The following is a 20,510-nucleotide window of genomic DNA, read 5'->3' as shown; positions in this document are numbered from 1 at the left end:
TTCTAAGCCCCGTGCAAATTAATGTCAGAGAGAAAAAAATATGGAAAATGCATACGAATTAAAGCAGAAAGACTTTCCAGTTACTTAAAACCAGGCAGATGGAAATGAATTACTTTTCTTTAATTGTGGCTAGAGGCAAGGCAATGATAGTAAGTCCAAGATTGGAGACTGCAGAAGTTTTCTAATCAGATCCCCCAGCCTGGCTTCCTGATGTTGTATCCAACCTCTCTTCACCAACCCCATACACACACATGCGCACACGCACACACACACGCACACACATGTCTCTCTCCATTTCAAGGTTCTGTCCTGGATAGTACCATCATTCCTAGTCCACTGGATCATGGCACATGATGATATTTCCTTGCCCCTTTTTTCTCACATATAAGCCCATTCTTTAAAGCCTGGCACATAGTAGGAAATTAATACATGTCTGCTAAATGAGCTGACCCATATGTTTATTTGAGCTGTAATGATTTTTGTAGGCATGGCAGGAGGAACTGTTGGATGTCATTCTTTTTTTGGGGGGGCAGGGCAGAGTCTCACTCTGTCACCCAGGCTGGAGTGCGGTGGCGCGATCTCAGCTCACTGCAACCTCCGCCTCCCAGGTTTAAGTGATTCTTCTGCCTCAACCTCCTGAGTAGCTGGGACGACAAGCGTGCGCCACCATGCCCGGCTAATTTCTGTATTTTTAGTAGAGACGGGGTTTCGCCATATTGGCCAGACTGGTCTCAAACTCCTGACATCATAGTCTGCCTGCCTCAGCCTCTCAAAGTGCTGGGATTACAGGCCTGAGCCACCACGCCCAGCCTGGATGTCATTCTTGTCTCAGCAACTTGAAGCAGGTTCCTGGAACAGACCATTTATTTAAAGTTTTGCATAAAGGGGTGCCATAACATCCCACATGAATTGCAGATGTTTATCGTAACACACCTTCACCCTTCACCTCCCCCAGGTGTTCAATAAACATGGAATGAATAAGTACTTGTATCATTTGGGAAACTATGTTACTCTCTCTGCATCTCATACTTGATGTTATGGATTTAAACAAAAGTATTCTTACTTATAAAATGAGTAGCATTATTTCTGCTGTAAATATTCTGTTTGTGACTTGATTTGAAGAGAGTTCAAATCCAATATTAAAGATATTTCTTGTAATGCTTTGCAAAAGAATCATAAAATTCTGCTTAATTTTATTCCTATCCTCAAAAACCTAATCAAGTATTGTAATTCCATAAAGAAAATATTTATTGATTTTTAAATATTTTTGTTGCCTCATATAAAGTTGTATCAGAATTTTAAGTAAGTGCAAAAAATAGTAAACTGCTATTCGATCTCACATTCACTTCCCTCATAGATTCATAGACTCTCAGGTCTGGAGGGGTCTTTAAATTTGGTCCCTAGCTCTAGACCACAGTCATTTTGGATTGTAAACATTCTAAGGCCCCTGCTCCTTGAACAGTAATGTGCGTACAAATCACCTGGGACTGACGTTAAACTGCAGCTTCTGGAGTGAGGCCCACGCTCAGATTTATTCCTAATAACCCTTAAGAAAGATTATTTTCTAGTTCCTTTTTCTGCAACTGATTGGAATGCACACAGATAGAGACAACAGGATAGGGTTTCCAGATAAAATTATTCTTAATCAAATCACATTTCAGATAAATAACAAATAACATTTTCAGTGTAAGTATGTCTCAAATACTGCATGGGATGTATACTAAAAAAATTGTTGTTTATCTGAAATTAAAATTTAACCGTATGTTCTGTAGTTTTATTTGCTAAATCTGACAACCCTACATGGGCATAAAGAAGAAAAGCAAGGGCTTTGGTGTCAAGACCTCGCCGATATTGAGTACTGTCTTCTCATTTACTTGCTGCGTAATAAGAGGCAGTCTTGTGACATCGAAGCCTCTACTTCCTCACCTATAAAAAGAGAGAGAAGAGCACTGGCCGTGCTGGGTTGTTATAAAGAGTAATGAGTTGGTACTGGTGAAATACTAGGCCCATAGTAAGTAATTAATAAGGCCAACAGAAATGATATTGGTGATTGAGGTTTGTCCATGCTGTTGACTCTGAAAAGAGAATATTGCATTCATTAGGAAATAACATTTGTAATGTATATTATCATGTTGCCTCAATGTGAAAAACTATTGTCTGATTTTCATGCAAACTTGATTTTCTATCTCAGTGATTCTCACCTTTTAGCATGCAACATAATCACTTATTAAAACACGATTGTTGGGGCCCACCCCTAGAGATTATGATTCAGTAGGTCTGGGGTAGGGCCCAAGAATCTGCATTTTGAGCAAGTTCCAAGGTGATGGTGATACTGCTAGTCTGAAGCCAACATTTGAGAGCTTCTGATCTGTATCAGAATTATTCTGGCTTTTTCATGGTTTTCTTGCTTTGTGTGGTTAAAGTAATGCCACCTACTGGACATAATTGAGAAGAACTCTCAGTAGAAACAAAACATTTTTTTTTTAAAAGGATTAAATTCTAAGGGTCCTGTCGAGAGCTTGAAAATTCTTGTCCTTTTGACAAATTGGGAACAGAAAGAGGATTTTTATTGTGACACAAGAATATCAACTTGTTTGTAGGATTTCTTTTTTAAGTAAAGAAAACATTAAAAATATTCTCCCTTCTGTTTATAGTTAAATGCATAAGAGCAATACTGACACTAAGTGCTGCCAATTACTTGTTGTACTCTCAATTTCATGAAAGAAAGGAACATATCTTGGTACAATAAGTGCAAAAATTCTTTCTCTTTGGTCCTATGTATTCATCTAGACAATGAGAAAAGGTGAGATAATCTCAACAAGTAGTCTCTAATGTTCTGTGATTCTGCCCAAAAGACATTTTACTTAGCTTAACCTCAGAAGGAGAAAGAATCTCATTTAGAATGAAAGCCTGTTCTCTGACATTATACAACCCTTTCATTTTATAAAAACTAACCTAAATGTGACTCTTACCCCAAATGCAGTCATATTCTGAGGTACTAGGGAATAGAGGTTCAATATATGAATTTTGGAGAGGCATAATTCAGCCCATAACAGTACTGTACAAATATTGTTTTAAAATAGAATCTTATCCCCTTGGGGTTTATTTTCCGCATTTGTAAAACAAGGAAGTTTTCCTGAGGGAGTTCTGAGTAACTTGAAACTCAATATTCTGTTGTGCTCTCATTTCTTTAGCCCCTAAGAGTCTATAGTTAAGGAGAAGCTTATCCAGGAGCCAGTGCATGCCAGGTTTCAGGAGAGGGGACCGTTTGCATTTATGTAGTGTTGTGAAAAGAGCATGGCATCAGATAACTGAGTTTCATTTCAACTCAGTAATTTTCTTATTAAGAAAGCTTGGATATAATAATCAATCTCTCTGGGTCTCAGTTTCCTCCTGGGCAAAGTGGGGCTTGTAAAACCTGTCTAGAGTTGCTCTGAAGGTAAGGCATATAACATGCGTAAAGCACCTGACACAAAGATTGCTTAACAATGGAGGCTCAGCGAATGGTAGTTACACATTGCACATTCAGCCTTGTCTTGCCTCCCCTAAGGCAGAATCAATCTTGCAGCGGCGATGCCTCAGTGGTGTTTGGAGACTGTGCCTCATACTTCCCTGGGGTGACTGTGGGTATGGTGCTTCCTTCTGAGCCATACTGCTGACATGAGAAGCAAACAGCAACCTGTCTTTCTCCCCATTGCAGAGCCACAGATCCCTTTCTAGGGACCAGTGAGAACAATGGTTATTCCAACAACTATCCATCATTACAACCTCATGTACTTTTTGGATGCAAGCTCTGGAATTGAAACACCAGAGCTTCACTTTCGAGTAGCCAGTTCTTTCTTAACAGCATCCTCGAGGAAGGTAAGAAATGCTGCATCAGGTCCAACAGCAACTCTAGAGAAAGCTAGCTCTAGACACTGTGCTAGGTCAATTTTCCCAGTGCCTGACCACCTGGTAGAGCTTTGGTGAGTCTTTGACTACTTTAACTTTCTTTCCCTATTTCAAATTTACCTAAAGCACAGATTACCCTGGGGCTTCCTGGGTAAGTCTCTCTTAGGAGGGGAAGCTATGCTGTCATATTTAGGCAATTACTTAGATACTACTTGAAATGTGAAAAACAAGGGCATTAATAATCCCAGCGCCCTTAAACAACTATGTTCATTTCTGTATCAAAAATTTCAGTCTAATATTCATGTCTGTATATATATGTACATGTATAATACATACACTTTTTGTATATTTACAGATCAAAGATTGTTTCAGATAAATACCATTTTTACTGTATCTAGCCAAGAAGCATTTTTCAACTGCTGTCATTTTTATGGTTTAATTATATTATATTATATTGTATTGTATCATATTAACTACATGGACAAAAATTTCCCCATATCCTATCTATGAGTATTTATATTGCTTTTAATTTTATAAATGGTGCTGCAATGCCCATTATTATGCATATGTTTTCCATGCCCTCCTTCTCTCAAATCATTTCCTTAGAATAAATAAATTTCTAGAACTTGGCATGAACATTTCTATGTAGATTAGACTTCAGAACCAAGCATCCCTCACTTTCCTGAAAAGTGCTGCAGTCTTTTAAATTTTTGATTCTCTATAGAAGACAGAGCTTCTTTCATTGAAACTTTTAGTACTGAAGCATAGAAAAGAGTGCCATCTGCTGCCTTGAAAACATCACTTCCTTCAATTTTCTGCTTGTTCCTGGAGAGCATGACCAGTTATCTGCCAGGATAAGATCTATTCCCAAGTTGGGTATTAAATGATAGGAAGAGTGTTCATTAAGTAAAGTCACATTGCCGTTACAAGGCCCAGTGTAACCTGCAGTTACAGTGTCTAGAGTGCAGCCAGGCACTATTTCCTGCTTCCGTTGGGAAATACAAAGTCCTAATAATTGGATGATGAGAACTTGTGATGCAAGCCACTGTAAAATGATATGTGCTATGCTCTGGGCTGTGATCACTCCGTCCAACTAATCTTCCTCTTCTCATTATGCAGATCTACCCACCTAAGTGGTGATTACCTTTGGAGTCTTGCCTCAATCCTCTCCTTTTTGCCTTCCTAGGAGTTTTGCAAGATTTTCCTACCCCTGCAATGTCCCTATCACACTACCTCCCATGACTGCTCTTTGATTATTATATGAGATTTTTCTGGAGAGCAAGTTGAGACTATCTTTCATGTCACATAAAGCTCTTCATAATAGGCCCCTGCCTGTTAATCCACCTTTATCTCTCATAATTAGTTCTTTGTTTTCTATACTCTATGATAGCATTGTCCAATAAAAATATAATTCAAGTTACATATGAAATTTAAAATATTCTAGTAGCCATATTAAGAGAGGAAAAACCAACTAACCAAATAAAAGAAATACCTCCAAACAACAATAGGTTACCCAGAATATTATCATGTTAATTAACTTTTGATACTACACACATTTCAAGTGTTCAATAGACACGTGTATTCCCAGCTCTAGGAAACCCAAGCTAAATGTAAGTTCCCCAAATACACTAGTTTTTTTCAAACCATGGGCCTTTGCACACAGGCTTCTTTCTGCCTGGAATGAGTTTTCCGTCGTCTGGTAAACTCCTACTCATCTTTACATGCTTAGAAGAAATATTACCTTTCCTGATGATTCTTTCTTGAGTCTCTGCAAATGTTATTAATCTCTTTCTTCTCTGTTCTGTGACTCTACATTTGTACAGGCTTCTACTTTATCACTTTCTTTGTTGATATATTGATTCCAATTTATAAATAATTGATTCATAGCTTTATACCTGATTTTGAGCTTCTTTAGGGCAGAGATGTCTCTGTATCTCAAGCATTAAGAACAGACCACATTCTCACTATCAATGTGCAATAAATAGGTGAATGAATGAATGTCTATTAATTGAGCTACCACCCACTGTCACTGTTGATATGGAAAGAGTATCCAGACAAGCCATGATTTCCGTTGTTGCTCCATTTCTTGGTCAGAGTCAGAAACAAAAAAGAAATAACTGGCAAGAATAGGGAAATATTGGTAGCTTAATTTTGATGCCTGTCTTCACACTGATTTCCTGGGTGTTTTCTGGGATAATTGGCTTTTCAGGTTAAACTTAGAACACTATTTTAAAGTATTCAAACAGGAATGTCTTCATACTTTGAATAAGATGTTTCCCCCACAAAAACTCTTTCTTCACAAAATCTGCTTAGATGTGTGCATGAGCTGGGACTTAATCTCATTTATAGTTAAATTACATTCCCTTCTTGTTAAAATCTCCTACCATATGCTTCTGATAGAAAGCTTTTGGGGAAGGCCGGATGGCAAGATTATTGACATAGTGTATTAGGTTGTTCTTGAGTTGCTATGAAGAAATACCTGAGACTGGGTAATTTATAAATAAAACAGGTTTAATTGGCTCAAGACTCTGCAAGCTGTACAAGCATGGCTCCAGCATCTTGCTTCTGGTGAGGGCCTCAGGAAGCTTACAATCATGGCAAAAGGCAAAAGGGGAGCAGGTAAGTCACATGGCAGGAGAGGGAGCAAGAAAAAGAGAGAAGGGGGAAGTCCCAGACTCTTTTTTTTTTTCTTTTTCTTTTTGAGATGGAGTCTCGCTCTGTCACCCAGGCTGGAGTGCAGTGGCACCGTCTCTGCTCACTGCAACATCTGCCTCCCGGGTTCAAGTGATTCTCCTGCCTCAGCCTCCTGAGTAGCTGGGATTACAGGTGCCTGCCACCACACCCGGCTAATTTTTGTATTTTTAATAGAGGTGGGGTTTCACCATGTTGGCCAGGCTGGTCTTGAACTCCTGACTTTAGGTCATCTGTCTGCTTTGGCCTCCCAAGTTGCTGGGATTACAGGCATGAGCCACTGCACCTGGCCCCAGACTCTTAAATAACTACATCCCCTGTGAACTGAGTCAGAACTCACTTGTCATCAAGGGGATGGTGTTAAACCACTCATGAAGGAACCCCACCCCCCAGCCCCACCCCATGATCCAAACCTCCAACCAGGCCCACCTCCAACACTGGGAATCACATTTCAACATGGCTTTTGGAGGGGCAGACATCCAAACCACATCACACAGTTTTTGGGGAAAAAAAAATGGTTGCCTTTCTTGTTTTGTTTTATTTCACTTAGTTGCAACTCACTGAGTATTTTTCAAGTGTGCACTTTTAACACTGTTTAATTCCCGACAGCTTGTGCAGGAAAGCAACTCTATGGCAGGTCTCATTGTATGAATCCTACTATCTCTAAGTGGAGTTGTATGTAAATGACAAAAGGTCAGCTCTGCATTGGAAAATGTTGGAAGCCATAGGGAAAGAAACTGCAATAGTATACCTGGATGCTATGCTTCTTAACATTAGAAATCTGTTACTAAAATCAGGTAAAATATTAAAATAAAATATAAATATTTTGAAAATAGAAGAGTACACCTGACCCTGTAACTTAGATTCATTACTTTAAATCTGCACACATCATATGTACATATATAAATTTTTAAGTAGGTCCTTTATTATATACTGGCCAATGTGGACATACAGATATAATGCCAGGGATGTATGGCTTTTTTAGCAGATGTGAAAGATACAATTTACCGGCCCCTAAATATGAAAAATCATGGCAATATTAATTCAAAAATATCTAGTAGCTTTAAAATGTAATATTATATAAGCTTGATTAATAGTTAATATTTACAAACATTTTATAATATTTGAAAACAATTTTTAGGTTAAGTTTCCTCACTTACAGGAATTCTGAAGCATGTACCATGATTGCTGGATACTTGATGATCATAAATTAAATAAACTAGTCAGATCCAAATAACTTAAAAAGGAAAATTATAAAAACATTTTCACATTTTTATAGCAAAAACATTGTTTACTGTGGGATGTGAGGACATTTTAATAGGTTTTATATAATGATTTTTAAAAATAGTTATTAACTTAGTGTGGTTTTTAAAAAATAAAATATTTTCTTATTAGTGGAATCCTACTTGGTCTGTTTTCATGATGACTTATTTAATCTTCTCCTGGGGTGTATTCCAAAGTTGGATACTTACAGTGACTTGTTTTCTGGATTACTATTGTTATTATGTTTATTCAGGGCATCTATTAGGTGTTTGACTTCCTTCAGTTGGTTGCCTCTGATGTTGGGTCCTTATTTCCTGTTGTCACCTAGATTTATTTTCACAGATTATTACCTATCTTTGAATTTTCTTCTTTATGGATTTTACTGTAGTTACCCAACAAGTTATTTCTGAGGAAGCCTGTAGCTGTTTTTCAGTTCCTATCTTTCAGGTGTACCAACTGATTGGCTAATACTAAATGAACTAGAAGTATAATAAAATGTAGTGAAATAATGCAGGACTTAAAAATCAGAAGTAGATTCAAGTCCTACCTATCACTCACTAACTGGGCATTAAGCCTTCAATAAATGGGAATAATGATGCCTGATCTGCCTTTGAACATGCTCGTCCTTCTGTCTGGAATGTCTATCCTGCTCAGGCCTACCTAAAAGCAATCTATTTTGCCTTCAAAACTCAATTTGTAGGTCAACACTTGCAGGATGCCTTCCCAGATAGAGTCCATCATTCCTTCCTCTGTGTCTTATACATACTACCACTCACTACGATGTAATGTGTTTACTTTCATGTCAGTCACAAGGCTATCATAAGAATGAAATGAAATGCTGTTCATAAAAATACATTGTGAATCATAAAGGTTCCTATAGAAATTTTTCTGTACACATTGCACTGCTTTACGAAGTTGTTGCTCTTGTCTTCAGAGATGCTAGCGTTTAAGAAGTTTTTGACAGCACAAGTATAATTACTCATTTATTCCTTCATTCAAAAATGTTCATGGAAGCACCAACTATATCCCAAGAACTATGTATGAAAGCATCGCCAAGAGCATAAAATGTTTTGGAAATGTGATAAAATATAATACTTCAAACACAAAAAGCAAGCAAACAAGACCAATAATTAGTAAGGAGGGCTCTGAAATCAGGCATGAGCATCTCAGTTGCTGACAACTGAAACAAACAATAGCATGGGAGCTATCAGAGGATAATAGCTACTCCCCTGCTCCACTCGTTATGGGTTATTATGTGTGCAAAAGAATCTGGAGTTTGATAGCATAACCCACTGAATATCCTTAAGTTATCTCTTAGAGCTTATCATAGACATGTAAATGTGATATATTCTCATTTAAAAAGTGTGGCTTTGATTATTCTTAATAAATTCATTTGTCATAAAACCCCTGGTCAAAAATTCTTTTAAGTTATATTTGGTTAGTTATGCAAAACTGAGTTGGATCGTTCCTACATGACTATTAGGATCAGGATTCTGGGACTACAGGTGTGTGCCACAATGCCTGGTACACTTTTAATTTTTTTGTAGAGATGTAGTCTTTTTTTACTGCCCAGGATGGTCTCAAAATCATCCCACCTCAGTCTTCAAAAATGCTGAGATTACAGGTGTGAGCCATCATGCCTAACCCCATCCAGTTTTTACTGAGTGTCACCCCTATGCTAAACTCTGGGAATACAGATGAGTGGGTCCCAGCACTGCCCTTTTGGAGTTCACAGTCTTGTATAAATCAGGTAAACACCTGTGATTCTATCTGGAGATTTTTAACTTAGTGTAAATAACTGGGATGAATGTGTTCCCCTTCCCTTTCCCTTTCATTGTTGGTTTGTCTCATGGCCTTTTGTGGTCCCTTGCCTAACATGTCTAAGGGATCTGAAGTATATAGTAGGCTGAGTGGTGATATCTGAGGTGACACCAGCTCCTTCTGATTGTATTCATGTGTGTAGTCTTAGAGAGGACTGGAGGTTGGGGACAGCATTAGAGAGACTGAGCGTAGTTGATGCTTTGTGAAAATATTTCGTTGGCAACTTATAGTGTAATTTCTCATTTGTGGTATACGGTTCACAAGTGGCTTCAGTATTACCTTTATTGATTGTTTTGTAGACATAATCTCAAAGTGTCTCTGGCCCTACCACCCTGAGCATGCCCAATCTCATCTGATCTCAGAAGCTGAGCAGGGTCTGCCATGGTTAGTACTTGGAGGGGAGATATAATTTCAAAGTGACAATATGTGAGTTAAATAATAGAAATAATTTTCAATACACTTTGTAAAGCCAAACAAATATACTTTGTGTTGTGTGGGTTCTCAGTGTTTACTTTTTGGGATCGTGATGAAAAAAGAAAACCCTCATTTAGTAATGCAACAAAATATATCTTGAATCCTCATTGATGATAAGACTTTTAATGAAGCCAACTAGACATCTGTTTGACAACTTATTTGGGTATAATGGTCTCTCTTCTTTGTGACAGAGTTTTCAGTCATTTCTAAATCTCTCTTGGACACTTGATTCTTTCTTATCACAGAAGAGCCGTTCTGGCTATATTTCAAAAAAATTCAGTAATATCGGTAGTGGTCTAAAGTTTAGAATAGCTTTTGAGTCTCAGATCCTGCCATGATTCTTCTTAACGGGAAATACCATGAAATAAAATGGGGTATAGCTGGTGAAACAATATATGCCTCCTTGCTTGTTTGGCTTAAAGCTCATTGGACCATAATCCAAATCTAGCTGATTGTGGTACCAAGTATTAGAGAAACAATGACAACCCTGAAACAGGGATTTATAAATCATTTTTCTTTTGGGGAGTGGTATTGTGTATTGATTGAAAACAAAAAAGGATTTCATAGCTATCAATTATAATATTTCATCAATTAACAAGATACCTTTTTTCCTGTACATGTAATATTTATGAAATTGAGGCACAATGTTGTAATTGATGGCATGTTGTAGTCTAATTCGCCATATTTTTGCCCCCATGAGTGGTAAATAAAACAATAATGTTACTGTCATCCTAGATTGGATGATGATATGGCATTAATTATGTGAACCATAGAAAAGTTACCTAAATGCTTACATATCACATTGACATAACAGGATAATTTCTACTTTATAGAGTTGCTATGAAGATTAAATTAAATAATGCATATAACTCTCATTGCACAATACTTAGCACTTACTAAACTACAGAAACCAGATTGCTTTTCTATGTTTTATCTCATGTTATTTTAGATTTCTTCATCTCTGTGATACACAGTAGAACATAAATTAGATTTATTTGCATATTAACAAGTATGTGTTTTTGTGATTACTTGTTAATGTTATTACTCTAATTATCATATGATGATTTATTTATTTTTATTATGAAATATGATCGTGGGTGGGGCAGGGAAGTAAGTATGGAGAAGAATAACAATATATATTTGCAAAATGTCTTATGTTTCCTACCCTAACTGCCGCTGCCAGCGCCTGTGTGCACCATCCAGAAGCCTAAAGATAGGCCTGGCCCATATGCTGCTGGCTTTGCTGGCACCTGGACACATCTTCTGGAGACTTGGAGATTCATCTGTGACACCTGCCACCACCAGTGCCTGCATGCACCATCCAGGAGCCTGAGGACAGGTCTGCCCTGCCTCCCAGTGCCTCTGTACATCTTCCAAGGAGCTGCCGTGCCCGCCATTGCAGGCACTCATGCACACTGTCTGGGGCCAGAGGGCGGTCTATCCCACCTACTGGCACTGCCCATGCATACTATGCAGGGGGCCTACAAACTGACCAGCTCTGCCTGCCACTGCTGGTATACATGCAAGCCATCCGGGGCCTAAAGATGGGCCTACCCCAACTGTCACTCATGCTTGCACATACCCCTTGAGAGACCAAAGAGCAGCCTGCTAAGCTTACTGCCAACACCACTGGCACCCACTCATGCATGCCACCCAGGGACCTGGGGACTGACTTACCCAGCTGGCCACTACCACTGCTGGCCCCCATGTATGCCACTCAGAACCCAAAGGTTAGCCTGCCTCCCCACTATTGCCACTCCAATGTCATGCACACCACCTGAAGATCTGAGGACCTACCCACCTGACCCACTGCTGCCACTGCTGGCACCTGAGCATGCTTCTTGGAGGCTTGAGGACCCACTCACCTGGATCCTCCACTGCTGGTGCTTACATATGTCACCTAGTGGCCCAAATTCTCAATTCTTGCAAGAGACATAGGCAGTCTGAGACAGGAAGCTCAAAATCCCCAAATAGATTCAACTCAAAAAGGTCTTCTTCAAAGCGCGTTATAGGCAAACTGTCAAAATTCAAAGACAGAGACAACTCTAAAAACAACAAGAGGAAAGAGTCCAGTCACATATATGGAGATTCCCATCAGACTAACAGCTGGTTTCTCAATGGAAAACTTACAGGTCAGGAGAGAATAGGATGATATATTCAAATTGCTGACAAAAAAAATGCTGCCAGCCAAGAAAACTTTTACCCAGAAAAGTTATCCTTAAAAACTGCAATGAAATCTTTTCCACGTAAACAAAGACAGAGAATTCATCGTCACTAGACTGGCCCTGCATGAAATGCTTACAGAGGTATTATATCTGGAAGTGAAAGGATGATATTTGCCATAATGAAAACACACAAAGTATGAAACTCACTGATACAGGAGTCAAACATTATCAAGCGGGGTTTATCCCAGGGATGCCAGGATGGTTTAAAACACACAAACCAATAAAAGTAATACATCACATCAACAAAATGAAGGACAAAAATATGATTATTTTAACAGATACAGTAAAAGAATTTGATAAAATTCAACATCCTTTCATGATAAAAGTTCTCAACGAATTATGCATAGAAGGAACACATTTCAATATAATAAAGGCCGTTTTTGATAAATCCACACCTAACATCATACTGAATGGAGAAAAGCTGAAAGCCTTTCATCTAAGAATTGGAATGAGACAAAGATGCCCACTTTCATCACTCTAAAAACTTAATACTGGAAGCCCTCACCAGAGCAATCAGGCAACAGAAAAAAAAAAATGAAAGACATACACATTGAAAAAGAGGAAGCCAAACTGTCTTTCTTTGTAGAGAACACAATTTTATATGTAGAAAAAACTAAAAACCCCAGCAAAAACTCTTAGAACTGACAAATTTGGTAACGTTGCAGGATGCAAAACCAACATACACAATTCAGTAGCAGTTCTATACACCAATAACAAATTAGCTGGAAGAAAAATCAAGAAAGTTGAACCTGGGAGGCGGAGCTTGCAGTGAGCTGAGATGGCACCACTGCACTCCAGCCTGGCCACAGAGTGAGACTCCGTCTGGAAAAAAAAAAAAAAATCAAGAAAGTAATTTCACCTAAAATAGCTACAAAAAAAGCCTAGGAACAAATTGAACCAAGGAGGTGAAAGAATTCTACTATGAAAACTACAAAAACCTGATGAAAGAAATTGAAGAGGCCACACACAAAGAATATAAAGACATCCCATGCTCATGAACTGGAAGAATTAATTTAACGAAAATGGCTAAACTACCCAAATCAATCTACAGATTCAATGCAATCCCTATCAAAATACCAATGCCACTGTTTACAGAAATAGAAAATACAATACTAAAACTTGTATGAAACCACAGAAAACCACTAACAGTCAAAGCAATCCTGAGCAAAAAGAATAAACGTGGAAGTGTCACATTATCTGGCTTCAACATGTAATACAAAGCTATCGTAATCAAAAGTATGGTATTGTTATAAAACAGACACATTGACCAGTGAAAAAGAATAGAAAATCCAGAAATAAATTTACACATTTATAGCCAACTGATTTTTAACAAAGGTACCAAGAACATACATTGTGGAAAGGACACTCTTTTCAATAAATGGTGCTGGGAAAAGTGGATATCCATATGCAGAAGAATAAAACTAGATCTCTGTCTCTCATCATATACAAAAATCAATTCAAAATGAATTAGAGACTAAAATGTAATACCAAAACCTGTAAAACTACTAGAAGAAATCATAAAACACTTCAGGACATTGGTCTAGGCAAAGATTTTATGGCTAAGACTTCAAAAGCACAAGCAACAAAAACAGAGCTGGACACATGAAATTACATTACAGTAAAAAGCTTCTCCACAGCAGAGGAAACAATCAAGAGTGAAGAGACAACCTGTAGAATGGAAGATAATATTTGCTAACTATGTATCCAACAAGCTACTAATATTCAGAATATACAAGGAAGTCCAACAACTCAACAGTAAAAAAACAAACAAAGGATCTGAATAGACTTTTCTCTAAAGAAGGCATACAAATGACTAACAAGTATATATAAACATGCTCCATATCACATTATCAGGGAAATGCAAATAGAAACTACAATGAGATATCACCTTACCTCAGTTAGAACGGCTATTATCAAAAAAATGACAAATGCCAGTGAGGATACAGAGAAAAAAGAATGCTTGTCAGCTTTATCAAAGATGACAAGATGTCAGATGGTTGTAGATATGCAGCCTTATTTCTGAGCTCACTATCAGAATGGAGTGTCTTCTCCTTAATTTTTTAGAATACTTTCTATAGGAATAGCATCAGCTCTTCTTTGTACACCTGCTACCTGTTTTTGTACCAATACCATGCTGTTTGGTTACTGCAGCCCTGTAGTATAGCTTGAAGTTGAGTAACATGGGGCCTTCAACTTTGTTCTTTTTGCTTATGATTGGCCAAAACTGGCCATAAACAAAATCTCTGCAGCACTGTGACATGTTCATGATGGCCATAATGCCCACACTGGAAGGTTGTGGGTTTACCAGAATGAAGGCAAGGAACACCTGGCCCACCCAGGGCGGAAAACCACTTAAAGGCATTCGGAAGCCACAGATAATAGCATGAGCAATTGGTGCCTTAAGGACATGCTCCTGCTGCAGTTAACTAGCCCAATCTATTCCTTTAATCAGGCTCATCCCTTCGTTTCCCATAAGGGATACTTTTAGTTAATTTAATATCCATAGAAACAATGCTAATGACTGGCTTGCTGTTAATAAATACATGGGCAAATCTCTGTTCAGGGCTCTCAGCTCTGAAGGCTGTGAGACCCCTGATTTCCCACTTCACACCTCTGTATTTCTGTGTGTGTGTCTTTAATTCCTCTAGCACCGCTGGGTTAGGGTCTCCCCGACTGAGCTGGTCTCAGCAGTTGGGGATGAAGAAGAGTTGGTTAATGAATACAAACAGAATCAGATAGAAGAAATAAGTTCTAGTGTTCAATAGCACAGTTGGGTTACTATAGTTAATAATGATATTTAATAATAATTCATAATAGCTAAAAGAAGAGATTTGAAGTATTTCTAATACAAAGAAAAGATAAATGTCTGAGGTACTGGATATCCTAGTAACCCTGATTTAATTGTTACACCTTGTATGCATTTATCAAAATATCACATATACCCCCCATTAAATGTATAATTATTATGTATCAATAAAAAGGTTTTTAAAAATCAGCTTAGAGTTTCTACTACATAACATTAAAATGTATCATCTAAAAAGAGTTCATATTTCTACTAATTTTATGTGTATTAAAATTTTATGCATTGTTAATATTTAGCTACTTACTCAAATATTTAAATTTTTTGAAGAAATGCAAAAATTGCCTAAGTGTTAAGATCCCTGAGAAATTGTAGGAAAAATGCTAATGAGACATCAGAGATGAGCTCACAAAGGTTGGGAGATTGAAATGGAGCTCCAGGACAAAAGAAGTCAGGGAAGGAAGAAGAAAGGGAACTTCTGAAAATGAGAAGAGTAAAATGTCAAAGGGCTCATCAAAGAGAAGTTCCAGATATAAATACTTAACTAGCTGTAAACAATGAGGGTATGTGTAACGTATAAGATGAGAGCACTATTCTGTGGACTACATTTCATGACACTGGGAACCAAAGTTCAGTGCATCGGAGAAATATATTAAATGTGGCCATGGTAGGATATTTCACTAAAACATCTACTCAGTTATGAGCACTGTTTTCACTGCATACATGAGAAGCAAAAATGAATCTAGACAATTTATATACAAGAGAGCAAATGAATTACTGTCTACACTTACTAAGAAACCACGTGACTTTCTTGAGTTTAGCAATTGTTCCAATTAAGTTTTGTTGCTATGATTATTGTGTTTCCCACAAAATATTAAATAAACATAAAATAATACAAAATGCCTTATGTTATTAAATAGTCTTATCCCCATTTCATTTTTAAATCTTCCCCATGAGGTAAAGAGAAGAGGTATTATCCTCGATCTACAGAGAAGAGATTGAGCGACTTAAAAACGCTCATATCATTCAGATACTTTTAAAATTCCTGGTCCAGAGCTCTCTTCCGTGTTTAAAATCTTACCCATAGTCGCAGTGTCAACTTTCACTATATTTAGATTGTCATTTCTACTTCCACGTGTACCTCCTCATATTTCTAAGATATTTCCACTGTGTGTCAATGCATCATCCCCAGCTCCACATGCCTTACACAAACTTGCCATCTTCTCCTTGTAGCATACCCATTAGAGTTTTCTTCCTACATTTACATCTGTCAGCAGCACAGTTACTCTCTCATAGAAATTTGGAGTTTATTTAACTGCTCCCCTTTCTTTTATATCCTATATTACAGTTTATCAATACCAATTTTTAAAATTATTCCTCTATAGTGGCTTTCCTTAAAACTTTCTCCAGTATTGTCTTCTAGACAGGTCTTTTGCAATAGCTCTTAGTTCTCTAACTCATTCTGTACTTGGCCAGATTAATCTTTATAAAATTCACCTTGTGTATGTCACAGATAGGGGGCAGAATGAAGTCTAAGGATTGATACCAAAGGAGGATCTCAGATCTCATTAGTGTTACCTTTTGGTCACAGAAGGTTGGGAGATAATGGGACTGGGTTGACCAAGAGAAATTAGAGTCATGAATCCAGCAAAGAGAAGATAATGCTCATCTAGACAAGCAAGGTCCTCAAAGATCTGACTTCTCCTGAACTATTTTGACGTATCTTCTATTATCTGCAACATAAAATGCTTTCTTCTGCACAGCTAGTACTTTCAATGAAATCGGAACATGCTGTGTTTATTTCTGCCCTGTGCTTTTGCTTGTATTGCTTTGTAATCACTCAAAAATGCACTCAACACATGTTTATTGAGCACCTTCAGACTCTGGAAATACAAAAATGATCTTGCTCTGCCTTTTAGTAGTTCATAAGGATGTAAGCAGAGTGTGTTGGGAGGCGGAGGGAAGGGGAGAGGGAGTAAGCAATTAACTACAATATATTGCAACAAGTGCCATTGCTTGGAAAGCATTAGATAGAAACCTGAAGAAGCTAGTAGCTCTGGAGGTGACATTTGAACTGATCCTCTTTTTCCCCTCAATTTGTTCAGATCCTATTTGGGTGTCCACATAATGCTACAATTCCTCTCAAATACCCACAGCCTTCATTGAGGTGTTAACCTACATTTTTCACCTTCTGAAACTCCTTTGGAAATTATTGTTATTATCTCTGGTTTTGCCATTAATAATTTATTTCCCATGTACTTTCCTGGGTTTCTCCAACCAGATCATCAACTACTAAGTGCCAGGGATCATGTTTTACACTTTTTAGTATCCACCTCCAGACATAGAAACCAAATTCATGTTTTAAAAGATTTCTTTCAATCCTTTGTGTACATACAAATTTTCATGTTTGAGAACTCTTATATTTGCAGTCACATATTAGTGTCTACAAGCTCTAGTGATCAAAATAAATTTTTCAGAGAGAAGAATGGACTTTAGTACAGTTACAATTTCTAAAGAAATGTGTCATTAAATAATTTTAGTTACATATCTACTGATCCTAAGCTGATTATTATGTTGTTAATGATTCTGTTATTTAGTGCTCAGGGAAAAATGCGCAAATGTTTGAATGAAGCACTGCAGGCAAGAGAAAGTGATGATGTATGGTCAGCAATATATGCCGTGTTATTACAACAAACATGTTGGGTAGAATGTTTATTGATTTTTTTAATCCTTAAGTAGGACTTCTGGTCTATAAAATATTTAATATTGTTTCCCAGGATCAGCTTTCCTTGAACAAACATAGATGACTGCTCTTCCCTGACACTTTTTCATCAATGATTACCAGACTGGCACCGCAGTGTACCCTCTTTCCATCTTCCCTGTGTAGGTAAGGAAAGCTTGAACTGTGATTATTTTTATTTCAGTCACTTAAAACAAACAAGAAAGACAGATGGAACTGGACCAAATTGAGGGATTTTATAGCAGAGGAAGTGTGTATGCCTGAAAATAAATGAACCATTCAAAATAGACTCCATTTGCTGCTTAGGGACAATTCAATCCATGTATCTAGATTTGAATTTTCCAGATTAAATGCCCAATTTAATAATCATCCTTTAAATAAAAAAAAGTAAAGCCAATGCTATTTTAAATTTTTAGCATTGAGGAATTCCCTGTTTCTTCAGGTTAAAAGAAATCATACAATAAAATTTAAGCAGAACACTATTGTTGCATTCTACATAATACTTTTAAGGCATTGGAGAATACAGAATACATGAATTTTCTCTCTACAAACAGTTATATCTCAAGATCATTATGTGTGAACACTAGTCAAACTTGAAATCATAAAAGTAGAATGAGTTTATACTTTACTGGTTACCAATTAAGGGATTTAAATTTATAAATGATTTTGTTAATAAGACTTTCTATTTGACTTAAGGAACAGATTAAAAAACAATGAAATAGTTCATGTAGCACTTTCAAAACATCATGATTTATAGGAAACATTTATAAGCTATAAAAAAGCTCATAGAGGAAAAAATAAAAATATTTGTAAAAAATAGATGATATTCCAGTTTTATTGTGTATCATATTATTTTAAGATTACTCAAATAATTTGTAGGTCAGAGTAGTTGCTTTGCATATGGGTTATAAAAGGTGTAATTTCAAACACTTTCTTCTGGTAATATGCATTAAACAAAGAAGGACTCAAAATGTAACATTACAAATATTGAAGTCTAGTGTTATGACTCACTTGGCATTGCTCATTTCATAAGAAAACTCATACAAATATAATCAGTGGTATATTAGATATGACTTAGGAGATTGGAGACTACTTCTAAATATACATTTTCATTTTCAATATGTATATACGTTTCATAAATATACATATTCATCTAGCATTTGCTCTTCCACAACAATCATTGTATTTGTTCACCTGCTGCCTTTTCATGGTGAGGTGAATAACAACTGCTCCTCTCTGTTTCCTTGGATTACTTGAATAAAAGCCTTTCATACAGTCAGGGCCAGGCCCTCAGTTTAAGCTAATATTGTTGTACGATTTGAGAGAGATAATTTTGGTTTGGGGGCTTATTTAACTGAATTTTTATGGTGATTTTTAACAAAATACATTCATTTCTTTAACTTTTTAATATGGATTCGAATATTAGCTAAATATTCAAGATAAATCAGAGGGCAATAATTTTAAAGAATGGGAAAACAAGATTGCTCAAATAAACCTATTCTGAAATGTATTTGTCATGTGTTGACATTTCTGCTAGAATAGGTGACCAATTCCTTAATAACATGGGTTTATTATTGGTTCCAGCCCCTGATTGTTCCAGATAGTAAACAATGGGACGCTCAAACAACATCTTGGAATAAAAATGTAACTTTCATTGTCAAATGCATTTTTACCTGATACAACAGCAAGTAAAAGATTAAAGGACTAACACAAGTTTGAGGGTCTCAGTAATTAACAAATTTGATTGCCATTAGCTTCTCTTTTGCTTTTTACTATATATATGTATATATGGCAAAAACACTTCTGGATACTTTATCAATTGCTCATATGACATTTCTTGTTTTGATACTACAGCTAAGTCATATTTCCCTATTGAGAAGTGGGAAAAGTTAGGCCAATATGCCAATAGAAATATCTATGATAACACTACTCCTTTAAAAATCATTCTACTGATTTTTTTTTAAAATGACTTACCTCATTATGTCTGTGTGATATTCAAAGTTAAAGCTCATTTCTTTTTCCAGGTTGTAGGGAGGCTTCTGTGCTGACCATCTTCTGGCTTATTCATGAAAATGTCGTAAGCAGAGGAACGAGAGGCAGTGAGTAAAACAAACGTAGAAACCCAGGAGAAAAGACGTGCCCTGGAGACCTGTGCTAATGGCAACGAAGGGAAGGAAGGGCTCCTCCTCTGAAACCTTCCCCATGTTAGCATGGATAGCTCGCAGATCCCCTTTTCAGATGCTGAAATTGTACTTTAACCCAGAAATGTTTAGTCCAGAAATGTACTGAAACTAGTTTTTCCCCTGCTTAAACAAGGCATGTCATACGCTTGCATATCAATATAGCATATAGTGTGTAAAGATAATGTAGCTTCTTGACATCTCTGATATATAGAGTTATACCAGGGCATAGAAATTTAATCTCCTGTTTATTTTAGTAACTGTTTAAAATGGTTTAGTTTGGTTTTCAAATCAAGTAATAGAACAGAGTTGTTTTAAAAGCCCATTTTTATAGCAATTTCTGGCTAAAAGTCCTGAAAAAATAATCATGCTAGCAATGTATAGCTGGTTCTGAGGGGAGATTAACCAGTCAGGAGAACATGAGC

General features: G+C 37.0%; 1 long non-coding RNA gene across 1 annotated transcript in view; it reads right to left on the bottom strand.

Moving 5' to 3' along the window:
* The window catches only part of LOC101059541 (uncharacterized), a 37,969-nt gene extending 17,915 nt beyond the window's left edge, over positions 1-20,054 (bottom strand). The window contains exon 1 of the long non-coding RNA XR_169437.1: positions 19,880-20,054. This is a non-coding gene — a long non-coding RNA (uncharacterized LOC101059541). The remainder of the gene's footprint in view (positions 1-19,879) is intronic.
* Between the last annotated feature and the right edge of the window lie 456 nt (positions 20,055-20,510).

This window comes from Pan troglodytes, chromosome 2 (genome assembly GCF_028858775.2).
Source record: "Pan troglodytes isolate AG18354 chromosome 2, NHGRI_mPanTro3-v2.0_pri, whole genome shotgun sequence".
In the NCBI taxonomy this organism is placed as follows: Eukaryota; Metazoa; Chordata; class Mammalia; order Primates; family Hominidae; genus Pan; species Pan troglodytes.
Note: the sequence above shows the minus strand (reverse complement) of the source record. Positions and strands in the feature narration are given on the sequence as shown.